The 15,564-nt window shown below is 44.6% G+C and overlaps 1 protein-coding gene across 5 annotated transcripts in view; it reads right to left on the reverse strand.

Annotated features, from left to right (window-relative positions):
* usp3 (ubiquitin specific peptidase 3) overlaps positions 1 to 15,564 on the reverse strand; it is a 209,889-nt gene that overhangs the window by 41,679 nt on the left and 152,646 nt on the right. The gene's annotated exons all lie outside the window — the stretch shown is intronic.

The raw sequence follows: 15,564 nt of genomic DNA on the forward strand, positions 1-15,564 counted from the left end.
CAACTCCACCAACTTCTGTGTCATCAGCAAACTCACGAACCCACCCTTCCACTTCCTCATTCAAGTCATTTCTAAAAATCACGAAGAGCAGAGGTCCCAGAACAGATCCCTATGGAACACCACTGGTCACCAAGCTCCAGGCTGAATACTTTCCATCTACTACCGCTCTCTATTTCCTCTGGTCCAGCCAATTCTGTATCCAGACAGACAAATTTCCCTGTATCCAATGCCTCCTTATTTTCTAATGAGACTACCATAGGAACCTTACCAAATGCCTTGCTAAAATCCACGTAAACCACATCTACTGCTCTACCTTCCTCAATGTGTTTTGTCATATCTTCAAAGAATTCAGTAAGACTTGTGAGGCATGCTTTTCCAAATAATCGTAAATCTGGTCTCTCAGAATCCTCCACAATAATTTGTCTACCACCGATGTAAGACTGACTAGTCTAACTCCCAAAGCTATGCCTACTCCCTTTCTTGAACAAGGGAATAACATTTGCCAGCTGTTAATCATCTGTTACTACTCCAGTGGACAGTGAGGATCCAAAGATCATCGCCAAAGGCACAGCAATCTCTTCCCTCACTTCCCGTAGTAACCTTGGGTATATCCCATCTGGTTCACGGGACTTAATTTATCCTCATGTTTTTCAAAATTTCCATTATATTCCCCTTCTTAACATCAACCTGTTCAACGTATTAGCCTGTTTCACGCTTTCCTCACAAATGACAGGGTCTCTCTCAACCGTGAATACTGAAGCAAAGAATTCATATAGGACTTTCCCTACCTCTTCCGACTCTAGGCACAAGTTCACGCCACAATCCCAGATTGGCCCTACCCTCATTCTGGCTATCCTCTTGTTCCTCACAAATATGTAGAACAACTTTGGGTTTTCCTTAAACCTACCCGCCAAAGCTTTATCATGCCCCCTTCTATCTCCCCTAAGTCCATCTTCAGTCCTTTTCTGGCTACCTTGTAACTTACTATAACCCTGTCTGATCCTTGCTTCCTCAATTTTAAGTAAGCTTCCTTCTTCATCTTGACTAGATGTCCACAGCTCTTGACATCCAAGGTTCCTTCACTCCACCATCCCTTCCTTGTCTCAGTGGGACAAACCTTACCAGTACTCGCTGCAACTGCTCCCTAAACAACCTCCACATCTCTGTCATGCATTTCCTTAAGAATATCTGCTTCCAATTTATGCTCCACAATTCCTGCTTAATAGCACTGTAATTCCCCTTCCCCCTGATTAAATACTTTCACATACTGTCTGCTCCCATCTATCTCTCTCTATGACTAAAAGGGAGATGTGACCACTGTCACTGAAATGCTCTCCTACCGAGAGATTTGATATCTGACCTGGCTCATTGCCAAGCATCAAATCCAATATGGCCTCCCCTCTAGTCGGCCTACATACATATTGAGTGAGGAATCCTGGACATACCTGACAAAATCTTTGGTTTCATCCTTAATGAAATGTGAGAGATTATTTGCTATGTGTGATTAATGATGTCACCATGCAAAAGTGCGAGAAACTGAAGCTCAACTGTACTTCAAACAGGTAATACAACTAGCTTTATCATTGAAGAATGCGGCAAACTGAGCACCAGTTTCAGTGTATTCCGATAGAAGTGGACGCTTTTGCCAGTACGACTGATCTTGGGAAATACAATCATAGAGGCGTAGAGATAAACAGCACGGAAACAGACCTTTCGATCCGACTCGTCCACACGAGTGAAGGCAATCGCATAGCCTCACTCAGGACATATCCTAAATGGAGGGATTCTCGGTCGGCCCACTGCAAAACTCCAAAACTAAAGCCAAGCCTCGGCCAAATGGTTAAAATATTCTTGAGGATCCAGGCTAACAAGCCATTGTAGTTGCTGCTGGCATGCTGACTTGAGACAGCTAAACGAGTCCTACTTGATCTAAATTGAGTATAAGAACTCATTGGCTAGCATCCAGGAGAGTGCACACCCCGGAAAGTCCACCTATATCTGGTCGAGAACAGTTAAATTGTTCAATAATGTTCAAATCAGAACCAATTAAATGTCTGATTAAATGGTCATCCAGTTCTAATGGAGATTGTTAATGGCTTGGTGGTTTCAGTGATCGCAGAACCAATCTTTAACAAAATTTGCTCTGGATTCCAACCTTTAAATTTGCACAAGACCTTGTCTAGACTGAGGACCTATACCAGGGAACCTTTATAGATTAAGGATATCACTTTGGTCCTTTTGTTTTCAAAGAGAAGCAGCAGGTTCAGATTCCATGGATTGAAGTAAAAGGCTTGGACCCAAACTTGATGGGGTGAAATTGGTTGAGAAAGATTCACCTAGGTTGATCAACACTTTTCAATCAGAAAATGGCTGCCTGAGTGAATTCCTAATTAAATACCTGGATGTTTTTCAGGAAGTTATAGAATATCAAAGGAGCCAAGGCCACTTTGCAGGTTGACAAGGAAGCAATTCTACAATTCTGCAAGGCCAGCCCAGGCAAAAGTAGAGACAGAATACACATTGGGAAAATGAAGTGCAGACTGGTTGACCACTGCAGAACACCTTCATTCTGTCCGTAAAAAAAATGACCCTGAGCCTTCAGTTGCTTGCAACTTCAACATGCCAATTGTTCCCTGGCCAACATCTCTCTCGGGCTAGGTGCCATGTTCCACCGAAGCTCAGTGCAAGCTCAAACAACAGATCTCACTTTCCACTTAGGGACCCTATAACTTTCTGGATTTAATATAGAATTCAACAATTTTAGAGCTTGAGGCACCTTCTCTTATCCCAACTGCCATACACTAGGCCTTGTCATCACACAGACTGCTAGCATACACAACCTATTGTCAGCTACTATTAGTATCCATGTGCAGCCATTCATTACCCCAGACTGACCTTTACTCTCCCCCTGAACCCCACCACATCATCTGTATAAATACCAAGCTTTTCTTAGATACCATCGGTTCTGAAAAAGGGCTACTTGACCCGAACGTTAATTCTGATTTTTCTCCAAAGATGCTGCCAGAACTGCTAAGTTGTTACAGCAATTTCTGTTTTTGTTACATCCTAACTCACACTGGCATGGGCTGTGATAAAAGGTTGTTGGGATAACAAGGAAGAGCAAAATAATGCAGATACTGGAAATCTGAAATGAAAGAGAACATTGGAAACAATCAACACTTCAGGAAACATTTGTGGAGACATAATTGTAGAACCTTTATAAGGTCAATCCTCAACCTGCCAAGCTCCAATGAAAATAGTCCCAGCCTATCCACTATCTCCTTATAAATCAAATATACCATTCCTGGCAACATCCTGCCAAATCGCTTCTGAACCCTCTCTAGTTTAATATTATGTTTACTATATTCTTCCATTTAATAACATACTTCCCTTCCTGGGCTACCAGAATGAGACATAGTATTCTTGAAGAGGCCTCACCAATATCTGTACAACTTCAAAATGACGTCTCAACTCCTTTACTCAAAGGTCTGAGCAATGAAAGCAAGCAGGTTAATTGCCTTCTTAAGCTGTCCTGACTGCGCACACAGCTTTCAGCTTCATTACTGTGGTCTAACCAGGGTTTTAGAGAGCTGCAGCAAAACCTCACGGCTCTGAAACTCAATCCTCGTTAATGAAGGTCAAAATGCCGTATGCCTTCTTAACAACGGGATGAACGTAGTTTTCTCCAGCTTCCTCATTTCCCCTCCCCCCAGCTTATCTCAGTTCCAACCCCCGGATTCAGCACCGCCCTCTTGACCTGCAATCTTCTTCCTGACTTCTCCGCCCTCACCCCCTCTCCAGCCTATCACCCTCACCTCCTTCCATCTATCGTATTCCCAGCGCCCCTCCCCCAAATTTCAACGCCCCCCCCCCCACCTTTTATCTCAGCCTGCTGAACATACCAGCCTCATTCCTGAAGAAGGGCTTATGCCCGATACGTCAATTCTCCTGCTCCTCGGATGCTGCCTGGCCTGCTGTGCTTTTCCAGCACCACACTTTTCAACTCTGGTCTCCAGCATCTGCAGTCCTCACTTTCTCCTAGTTTTTTTCTTAACAACCACGTGCTTACGAGGTGAGGAACAGGGAGAGAAAGGAGTTGAACATGTGGCTACAGGGATGGTGGAGGAGGAGAGTTTTGAATACCTGGATAATTGGTGCTCAAATTGGGTTAGGTGGGACTTCGACAAACAGGATGGTCTACATCTGAACCAGAGAGGGAAAAATTTGGTCATGCTCTTTGAGAGGGTTTAAACTAATTCAGCAGGGGGACAGGAGCCTAAATTGTAGTTCCAGTGTCCAGGAGGTTGAGAGTAGTGGAGAAATAAGGTTTCAAAGTTGCAAGAGTGCTACAGCAAGCAGGAAGGTGGTTTGAAGTGTGTCTGCTTCTACTTGCAGATGCCAGGAGCAACTGGAATAAAATGGGTAAACTTGCAGCATGGGTTGGTACCTGGAACTTTGATGTTGAGAGCATTTCGGAGACATTGATAGAGCAGGGACAGGAATAGTTGTTGCAGGTTCCGGGATTTAGATGTTTCAGTAAGAACAGAGAAGATGGTAAGAGGGGGAGGTGTGACATTGATAGTCAAGGACAGTATTATGGTGGCAGAAAGGATGTTTGAGGACTGGAAATACTTTTGTTTGAGTACTTTAGATGGGTCAGTTTTTGTCCATGTGTGCAGGAGGGTTTCCTGATACAGTAGGCAGACAGGCCAACAAAGGGTGAGGCCACACTGGATTTGGTATTGGGTAATGAACCCAGCCATGTGTTAAATTTGGAGGTAGGTGAGCACTTTGTTGATAGTGACCACAATTTGGTTATGTTTACTTTAGCAGTGGAAAGTGGTAGGTATATTGAACATAGGACAATACAGCGCAGAACAGGCCCTTCGGCCCTCGATGTTGCGCTGACCCGTGGACTTTTCTCAGCTCGTCCCCCTACACTATCCCAAGATCATCCATGAGCTTATCGAAGGATTGTTTAAATCTCCCTAATGTGGCTGAGTTGACTACCTTCGCAGGTAGGGCATTCCACGCCCTTACCACACTCTGTGTAAAGAACTTGCCTCTGACATCAGTCTTAAGTCTATCACCCCTCAATTTGTAGTTATGCTCTCTCGTACAAGCTGATGTCATCATCCTAGTAAAACGTCTTTCACTGTCTACCCTATCTAATCCTCTGATCATTTTGTATGTCTCTATCAAATGACCCCTTAGCCTCCTTCCTTCCAATGAGAAAAGACCCAAGTCTCTCAGCCTTTCCTCATAAGACCTTCCCTCCAGACCAGGCAACATCCTGGTAAATCTCCTCTGCACCTTTTCCAATGCTTCCACTTCCTTTTTGTAATGGGACAACCAAAACTGTACACAATATTCCAAGTGTGGCCGCACCAGCGTTTTGTATAGTTGCAGCATGATATTGCGGTTCCGGAACTGAATCCCTCTACCAATGAAACCTAACACACCATATACCTTCTTAACAGCACTATCCACCTGGGTGGCAACTTTCAGGGATCTATGTACATGGACTCCAACATCCCTCTACGCATCTACACTATCAAGAATCTTTCCATTGACCAAGTACTCTGCCATCCTGTTATTCTTCCCAAAGTGCATCACCTCACATTTAGCTGCATTGAACTCCATTTGCCACCTCACAGCCCAATTCTGCAGTTTATCCAAATCCCCCTGCAACCTGTAACATTCTTCCAAACTGTCCACTACTCCACCGACTTTAGTGTCGTCTGCAAATTTACTAATCCATCCACCAATGCCTGCGTCTAAGTCATTTATAAAAATGACAAACAGCAGTGGTCCCAAAACAGATCCTTGTGGCACACCACTAGTAACTGGACTCCAGGCTGAATATTTTCCATCAACCACCACTCGCTGCCTTCTTCCAGAAAGCCAGTTTCTAATCCAAACTGCTGAATCACCCTCGATTCCATGCCTCTGCATTTTCTCCATCAACCTACCATGTGGAACCTTATCAAAGGCTTTACTGAAGTCCAAGAATACCACGTCAACTGCCCTACATAGAACATAGAATATACAAAAATACAGCGCAGTACAGGCTCTTCGGCCCTCGATGTTGCGCCGACCGAAGCCTACCTAACCTAACACTAGCCCAATAACCTCCATATGCTTGTCCAATGCCCGCTTAAATGACCATAAAGAGGGAGAGTCCACCACTGCTACTGGCAGGGCATTCCATGAACTCACAACCCGCTGAGTAAAAAATCTACCCCTAACATCTGTCCTATACCTACCACCCCTTAATTTAAAGCTGTGTCCCCTAGTAACAGCTGACTTCATTAGCGGAAAAAGGTTCTCACTGTCAACCCTATCTAAACCCCTAATCATCTTGTACACCTCTCAAATCTCCCCAAAACCTTCTTTTCTCCAACGAAAAAGCCCCAACTGCCTCAGCCTTTCCTCATACGATCTTCCTACCATGCCAGGCAACATCCTGGTAAACCTCCTCTGCACTCGTTCCAATGCCTCCACATCCTTCCTATAGTATGGCGACCAAGACTGCACACAATACTCCAGATGAGGCCGCACCAGAGTCTTATACAACTGCAGCATGACCTCAGGACTCCGGAACTCAATTCGTCTACCAATAAAAGCCAGTACGCCATATGCCTTCTTCACAGCACTATTTACCTGGGTGGCAACTTTCAAAGATCTGTGTACATGGACACCAAGATCCCTCTGCTCATCCACACTGTCAAATAGCCTACTATTAGCCCAGTAATCCATCTTCTTGTTACTCCTACCAAAGTGAATGACTTCACACTTAGCTACATTGAATTCCATTTGCCACCTTTCTGCCCAGCTCTGCAACTTATCTATATCCCGCTGTAACCTGCCACATTCTTCTTTGCTGTCCACAACACCACCGACTTTCGTGTCATCCGCAAACTTGCTCACCCAGCCTTCAAGCCCCTCCTCCAGGTCATTTATAAAAATGACAAACAGCAATGGTCCCAAAACAGATCCTTGTGGAACACCGCTAGTAACTGCACTCCAAGATGAACCTATACCATCAACTACTACCCTCTGTCTCCTTCCAGCCAGCCAATTCCTAATCCAAACCTCTAATGCACCCTCAATGCCATACCTCCGTAGTGTTTGCATTAGCCTGCTATGGGGTACCTTATCGAACGCCTTGCTAAAATCCATATACACCACATCTACTGCTTTACCCTTGTCCACTTCCTTGGTCACCTTCTCAAAGAACTCAATAAGGTTTGTGAGGCACGACCTGCCCTTCACAAAACCATGCTGACTATCCTTGATCACATTATTCCTATCCAGATGTTCATAAATCCTATCCCTTACAATTCTCTCTAAGACTTTGCCCACAACAGAAGTGAGACTCACTGGCCTATAGTTACTCAGGCTATCCCTGCTCCCCTTCTTGAACAAGGGGACCACATTCGCTATCCTCCAGTCTTCTGGCACTATTCCCGTAGACAACGACGACATAAAAATCAAGGCCAATGGCTCCGCTATCTCCTCCCTAGCTTCCCAGAGGATCCTAGGATAAATGCCATCAGGCCCAGGGGACCTATCTATTTTCACCCTTTCCAGTATCCCCCAGACCTCTTCCCTACGTACCTCAAGGCCATCCATTCTAATCACTTGTGACTCAATATTCACATCAGCAACAGTGTCCTGTTCCTGAGTGAATATTGACGAAAAGTATTGATTTAGTGTCTCACCGATCTCCTCCGCCTCCACGCACAACTTCCCACTACTATCCTTGACTGGACTGATACCTACCCTAGTCATTCTTTTATTCCTGACATACCTATAGAAAGCCTTTGGATTTTCCCTAATCCTACCAAACAAGGACTTTTCATGTCCCCTTCTCGCTGCTCTTAGCTCTCTCTTTAGATCCTTCCTGGCTATCTTATAACTCTCAATCGCCCCAACTGAACCTTCACGCCTCATCTTTACAGAGGCCGCCCTCTTCCCTTTCACAAGGGATTCCAATTCCTTATTAAACCACGGCTCCCTCACTAGACCCTTTACTCCCTGCCTGACTGGTACATACTTATCAAGGACACCCATTAGCTGTTCCTTGAACAATCTCCATATATCATTTGTGTTCTTCCCTTGAAGCCTATTTTTCCAATCCACGCATCCTAAGTCATGCCTCACCACATCATAATTTCCCTGCCCCCAGCTATAACTGTTGCCCTGCAGTGCATACTTATCCCTCTCCATCACTAGAGCAAAAGTCACCGAGTTGTGGTCACTGCCCCCGAAGTGCTCACCTACCTCCAAGTCTAACACCTGGCCTGGTTCATTACCTAGAACCAAATCCAGTATAGCCTCACCTCTTGTTGGCCTATCTACATATTGTGTCAGGAAACCCTCCTGCACACATTGGACAAACACCGACCCATCTAACGAACTCGAGCTATAGCTTTCCCAGTCAATATCTGTGAAGTTAAAGTCCCCCATAACAACCATTCTGCTACTTTCACTCTTCTCCTGAATCATCCTCGCAATACTTTCCTCTACTTCTCTCGGATTATTAGGAAGCCTGTAGAAAACTCCTAACAGGGTGACCTCACCTTTCCTATTTCTAATCTCCGCCCAAACTATCTCAGATGGCAAGTCTTCCTCCATCACCCTTTCTACTGCTGTAATACTATCCTTGACAAGCAATGCCACACCTCCCCCTCTTTTACCCCCATCCCTGACCCTACTAAAACATTTAAACCCTGGAACCTGCAACAGCCATTCCTGTCCCTGTTCTACCCACATCTCTGTAATGGCCACAACATCAAAGTCCCAGGTACCAACCCATGCTGCAAGCTCATCTACCTTATTTCTTATACTTGTGGCATTGAAGTATACATACTTCAAGCCACCTTCCTGTTTACAGGCACCCTCCTTCGAGATCAATGCCTACCCTCATCTACATGCTTGGTCACCTTCTCAAAAGGGGGCGGCACGGTGGCACAGTGGTTAGCACTGCTGCCTCACAGCGCCGGAGACCCGGGTTCAATTCCCGCCTCAGGCGACTGACTGTGTGGAGTTTGCACGTTCTCCCCGTGTCTGCGTGGGTTTCCTCCGGGTGCTCCGGTTTCCTCCCACAGTCCAAAGATGTGCAGGTCAGGTGAATTGGCCATGCTAAATTGCCCGTAGTGTTAGGTAAGGGGTAGATGTAGATGGGTGGGTTACGCTTCGGCGGGGCGGTGTGGACTTGTTGGGCCGAAGGGCCTGTTTCCACACTGTAAGTAATCTAATCTAATCTAATCTAAAAAACTCAATGACGTTTGTGAGACACGACCTGCCCTTGATGAAACCATGTTGACTATCTGAAATCAAATTGTTGCTTGCTAGATGACTACAAATGTTAACCTCTTATAATCCTTTCCAAAACCTTTCCTACAACAGAAGAAAGACTCACTGATCTATAATTATCTGGGTCATCTCTGCTGCCCTTCTTGAGCAAGGGCACAACATTTGCAATCCTCCAGTCCTCAGGTACTAAACCCATAGACAATGATGACTCAAATATCAAAGCTAAAGGCTCTGCTATCTCCTCCCTAGCTTCCCAGAGAATTCTTGGATAAATCCCATCCGTCCCAGAGGACTTGTCTACTTTCACTCCTTCTAGAATTGATAACACCTGTGCGTAACTAACCTCAATTCTTTCTCGTCTAATATCTCATACCTCATTTTTCTCCTCTACAATATTCTCCTTTTCCTGAGCAAACACCAATGAGAAATGTTCATTTAGCACCTCTCTGATCTCCACAGGGTCCACACTCTACTTCAGTTTTTGACTGGCCCTATTCCTACCCTAATCAACCTTTTATTCCTCACATACCTATAGAAAGCTTTAGGGTTCTCCTATATTCTATTTGCTAAAGACTACTCGTGTCCTCTCTTTGCTCTTCTTAACTCTCTCTTTAAATCTTTCCTAGCTGATCTGTAACTCTCAATCGCCTCATCTGTACCATCTTGCCTCATCAATACATAAGCCTCTTTCTTCTTCTTAACAAGAGATGCAATTTCTGTAGTAAACCATGGTTCCCTTCCCATATCACTTCCTCCCTGTCTGACAGGGACATACCTATCAAGGACACATTACATCTGTTCCTTAAATTAGCTCCACATTTCGATTGTCTGCATCCCCTGCATTTTGCTACCCCATTCTATACATCCTAAATCTTGCCTAATCGTATTATACTTGCCCTTGCCCCATCAATAACTCTTGACCTGTGGCATGTACCGATCCCTTTCCATTGCTAAACTAAATGGTCACTCTCTCCAAAGTGATCACCTACAGCTAAATCGAACACCTGGCCTGGTTTGTTACCAAGCACCAGATCCAGTGGGGCCTCCCCTCTAGTCGGCCCTTCGACATACTGTATCAGGAAACCCTCCTGCACACATTGGACTAAAACTGATCCATCTGTTCTAGAGTTATAGCATTTCCAATCAATGTTGGGGAAGTTGAAGTCCCCCATAATGACCACTCTGTTCCTTTCACTCCTGCTTAGGATAATGTTGCTATTCCTCTCTTCCACCTCCCTGGACAAGAGTTATAGCTGAGGGAAAGGCAATTATGATCTGATTGGCAAAATTTAGGATGCATTGGATAGAAAAGGAAACTGCAGGTGATGGGCACAATTGAAGCATGGAGCTTATTCAAGGAACAGCTACTGTGTTTCATTGATAAGTATGTACTTGTCAGGCAGAGAGGAAGTGGTTGAACGAAGGAGCTGTGGTTTACTAAAGAAGTTGAATCTCTTGTCAAGAGGAAGAAGACGGCTTATGTTAGAATGAGATGTGAAGGCTCAGTTAGGGTGCTTGAGAGTTACAAGTTAGTGAAGAAAGACATAAAGAGAGAGCTAAGAAGAGCCAGGAGGGGAAATGAGAAGTCATTGGCAGATAGGATCAAGGAAAATCCCAAAGCTTTTTATAGGCAGATCAGGAATAAAAGAATGACTAGAGTAAGATTAGGGTGAAACAAGGACAGTGGTGGGAAGTTGTGCACAGAGTCCGAGGAGATAGGCAAGTGCTAAATGAATAGATTGAGGTTAACAAGGGGGAGCTGTTAGCAATTCTGGGAAGTGTGAAAATAGATTAAGTTCCCTGGGCTGGATGGGATTCTCTGGGAAGCCAGGGAGGAGATTGCAGAACCTTTGGCTTTGATCTTTGTGTCGTCATTGTCCACAGGAATAGTGCCAGAAGACTAGATGATAGCAAGTGTTGTCCCCATTGTTCAAGAAGGGGAGTAGAGACAACCCTGGTAAGTATAGATCAGTGAGCCTTTCTTCAATTGTTGATAAAATGTTGGAAAAGATGATAAGAGATAGGATTTATAATCATCTAGAAAGGATTAAGTTGATAGGGATAATCAACACGGTTTCGTGAAGGGTAGGTTGTGCCTCACAAACCATATTGAGTTCTTTGAGATAAGGGGTGGATGAGGATAAAGTGGTTGATGTGGTGTGTATAAATTTCAGTAAGGCTTTTGGTAAGGTCCTCCACGGTAGGCTATTGCACAAAATCTGTACAGGATTGAGGGCGATCTAGCAGTTTGGATCAGAAATTGGCTAGCTGTAAGAGAACAGAGGGTGGTGGTTGATGGGAAATGCTCATTCTGTTACTAGTGGTGTACCACAAGGATCTCTTTTGGTGGGTGCCACTGCTGTTTGTCATTTTTATAAATGACCTGGACGAGGGCGTAGAAGGATGAATTAGTAAATTTGCAGATGAAACTAAGGTCAGTGGAGATGTGGATAATGCTGAAGGGTTATAGAGGGGCATAGAAAAGCTGCAAAGCTGGGCTGAGAGTTGGCAATTGGAGTTTAATGGAAAGGTGTGTGGTGATTCACTTTGGAAGGAGTACAGGAATAAAGAGTACTGGGCTAATGGTAAGATTCTTGGTAGTGTACATGAGCAGAGGGATCTTGGTGTCCATGTACATAGATTCCTGAAAGTTGCCACACAGGATGATAGGGTTATTAAGAAAGCATACAGTGTGTTAACTTTTATTGGTGGAGGGATTGAGTTTCGGAGCCATGAGGTCATGTTGCAGCTGTGCAAATCCAAGGTGCGGCCACACTTGGAGTATTGTGAACAGTTCTGGTCACTGCATTATAGGAAGAATATGGAAGATTTAAAAAGGTTGCAGAGAAGAATGTTGCCTGGTATGTAGGGAAGGTCTTATGAGGAAAGGCTGAGGGATTTGAGGCTGTTTTTTGTTAGAGAGAAGGAGGACGAGAGGTGACTTAGTTGAGACATATAAGATAATCAGAGATTTAGATAGGGTGGACAGTGAGAGCCTTTTTCCTCTGATAGTGATGGCTTGCACATAGCTTTAAATTGAGGGGTGATAGATATAGAACATATGTCGGGGTTGTTTCGTTACTCAGAGAATAGGAGGAGTGTGGAACAACCTGCCTGCAACAGTAGTCGACTCACCAACATTAAGGGTATGTAAATGGTCATTGGATAAATATATGGATGAAAATGGAATAGTGTCGGTTAGATGGGCTTCAGATTGGTTTCACAGGTCGGCGCAACATCGACAGCAGAAGTACCTGTACTACACTGTAATGTTCTATGTAACAGATCCCTGCAGGACACCACTGGTCACCGACCTCCAGGTGGTATACTTTCCATCCATTACAACTCACTGTCTTCTTTCAGCCAGCCAATTCTGCATCCCGACAGGAAACTTTCCCTATATCCCATGACTCAACTTTCTGAACGAACATATCTTGGGGCAACTTATCAAATGCCTTACTGAAATCCATATACACCACATCCACTGCTCGCCCTTTGTCAAGTTGTCGCATCACATCCTCGGAGAATACAATAAGGCTTATGAGGCATGACCCGCCCCTCACAAAAACATGCTGACTATCCTTCATCAAACTATGTTTTTCCAAATAATCATAAATCCTCTCCCTCAAGACTGACAGGTCTGTAACTTCCAGGGATTTCCTTATTCCCTTTCTTGAACACAGGAACAATATTTGCCTCCGTCCAATTATCTAGTACTACTCTCGTGGAGAGTGAGGGTGCAAAGATCATCACCAGAGGTGCAGCAATCTCATTCCTCACTTCCCGTATTGACCTTGGATATATCTGGTCCAGCCCTGGGGACTTAACTATCTTGACGCTTCCCAGAGTTTCCAGCATATCCACTTGTTTAATATCCATCTATTCAAACCTACTAACCTGGTCCACAGTGTTCTCACTTTCAACAAGGTGAATACTGAAGCAAAAAAACTCATGTAGGGCTTCCCCAGCTCTTCAGACTCCAGGCACATGTTCCCTCCACTATCCTTGATTGGCTCTGCTCTCTCTCTCTGATCATTCTCTTATTCCTCACCTATGTGTAGAATACCTTTGGGCTTTCCCTAATCCTTCCTGCCAAGGTTTTCTCATGCCCCCTCCTAACTCTCCTCAGTCCACTTTTGAGTTATTTCCTAGCTACCCTGTAATCCTCTAAAGCTGTGCCAGATTCTTGCTTCCTCAACCTTAAGTAAGCTTCCTTCTTCCTCTTGACAACAAGCTCCTCTTCTCTTGTCAGCCAAGATCTTACTATTTCTTGCGTGTCTCAGTGGGACAATGTTAGCAAACACTCGCAAAAAGTGCTCCTTAAACAGCCTTTACATTTCTGTTGTGCATTTCCCGTAGAACTGTTCCCAATTTATACTCCACCACTCTTGTCTAATAGCAGTATAATTACCCCTTAACCCAATTAAATACCTTCCCATACTGTTTGTTCTTATCCATCTCCATGGCTATCGTAAAGTTGAGGCAGTTGTGGTCACTGTCACAAAAATACTCTCCCACTGAGAGATTTGACACCTGGCCTGGTTCGATGCCTTGCACCAAATCCAATATGGCCTCTCCGCCAAGTTGGCCCATCTACGTATTGAGTCAGGAATCCTTCCTGGACACACGTGACAAAATTGGTTCCATCCAGACACGATGATTGGTGGAGTAGCAGAAAGCATAAGGGACTGTCGAAGAATACAGGACGATATAGATAGACTGGAGAGTTGGGCGGAAAAGTGGCAGATGGAGTTCAATCCAGACAAAGGTGAGGTGATGCATTTAGGCAAGTCTAATTCTAGAGTGAATTATACAATGACGGAAGAGCCTTGGCAGAAGTCCTGAAGAAGGGCTGATGCCCGAAACGTCAATTCTCCTGTTCCTTGGATGCTGCCTGACCTGCTGCGCTTTTCCAGCAACACATTTTCAGCTCTGATCTCCAGCATCTGCAGTCCTGACTTTCTCCTATAGACAGGGTGGATAGAGATAAGCTTCTTCCCAGGGTGAAGGATTCAATAATGAGAGGTCACGCTTTCAAGTTGAGAGGTGAAAAGTTTAAGGGGGATACCCGTGGCAAGTACTTCACACAGAGGGTGGTGGGTGTCTGAAATGTGTTGCCAGCAAAGGCGGTAAAGGTAGGCACGGTAGATTCATTTAAGATGTGTCTGGACAGATGCATGAGTAGGTGGGGAGCAGAGGGATACAGATACTTAGCAACTAGGTGACAGGTTTAGACAGTAGATTTGGATCGGCTCAGGCTAGGAGGGCTAAAGGGCCTGTTCCTGGGCTGTAAATTTTCTTTGTTCTTTGTTCTGACCATCTGCATTAAGGAAGTACTAATCAATATTGAGGAAGTTGAACTCACCATAACAACATCTGCACCTTTCCAAGATCTGCTATCCAATCTGTTCTTCCATCTCTCTACTGCTATTGCAGGGGTCTATAGAAAACACCTAATAAAGTGACTACTCCTTCCTTGCTACTAACTTCATCTTATGCTGACTCAGTCTGCTGTACAAACTCCAGCAGCGGCTTTCACTCAAATTAGGAGGAGGTTCAATAACTGAGTGAGGAGGGAATGAGTACTTGAGAGTGAGTGAAGAGGGAGGGGAGAGAGGGATGAGGAGTGAGTGAGAATCAAGGAGTGAGGGAGGGACTTGGAGTAGAATGGAATGAGCGATTTGGGACTGGGATGGAGTGGGAGTATGACTGGGAGTGGGAATGTAGTAGTGCCTGGGAATGTGTGAAGGACAAACTGGGAGTGAATGGGAAGGAAGGAGGAACTGGAAGTGAATGGAAATGAAAATATAAGTGGGAACGAGTGAGTGACTGGATGTGAGAGACGGTGGGACTGGCAGTGAGTGAGGGAGGGAGGGATGGGGATAAGCAAATGCGTGAGGGAGGGACTAGTAGTCAGTGACCGGGAATGAGTGAGTGGGAGGGAGTGAAGGAGTGACTGGAAACAAGGGACTGAAGCACCAATTAAATCCTGTAATCCCATGCAAAAAGAAATTGTAACATGACTGTTTCACACATCTTAAAGACCAGAAGGACTATAATATACAAATTATTTGTAATACTTATAATAATAAATTGATAAATAGTAATAATAAATTGATTCTGTAGCTTGGCTTGAAGGTGTCACAATGAGCTAGTTGAAACAATCATGTCATAATTTATAATAAATTTGTGGCAACGAACAGTTTATTGAGCCTACTACAGGAAGGTGGGAAGAGTGTCTGC

This window comes from Chiloscyllium punctatum, chromosome 33 (assembly GCF_047496795.1).
Source record: "Chiloscyllium punctatum isolate Juve2018m chromosome 33, sChiPun1.3, whole genome shotgun sequence".
NCBI classification, from domain to species: Eukaryota; Metazoa; Chordata; class Chondrichthyes; order Orectolobiformes; family Hemiscylliidae; genus Chiloscyllium; species Chiloscyllium punctatum.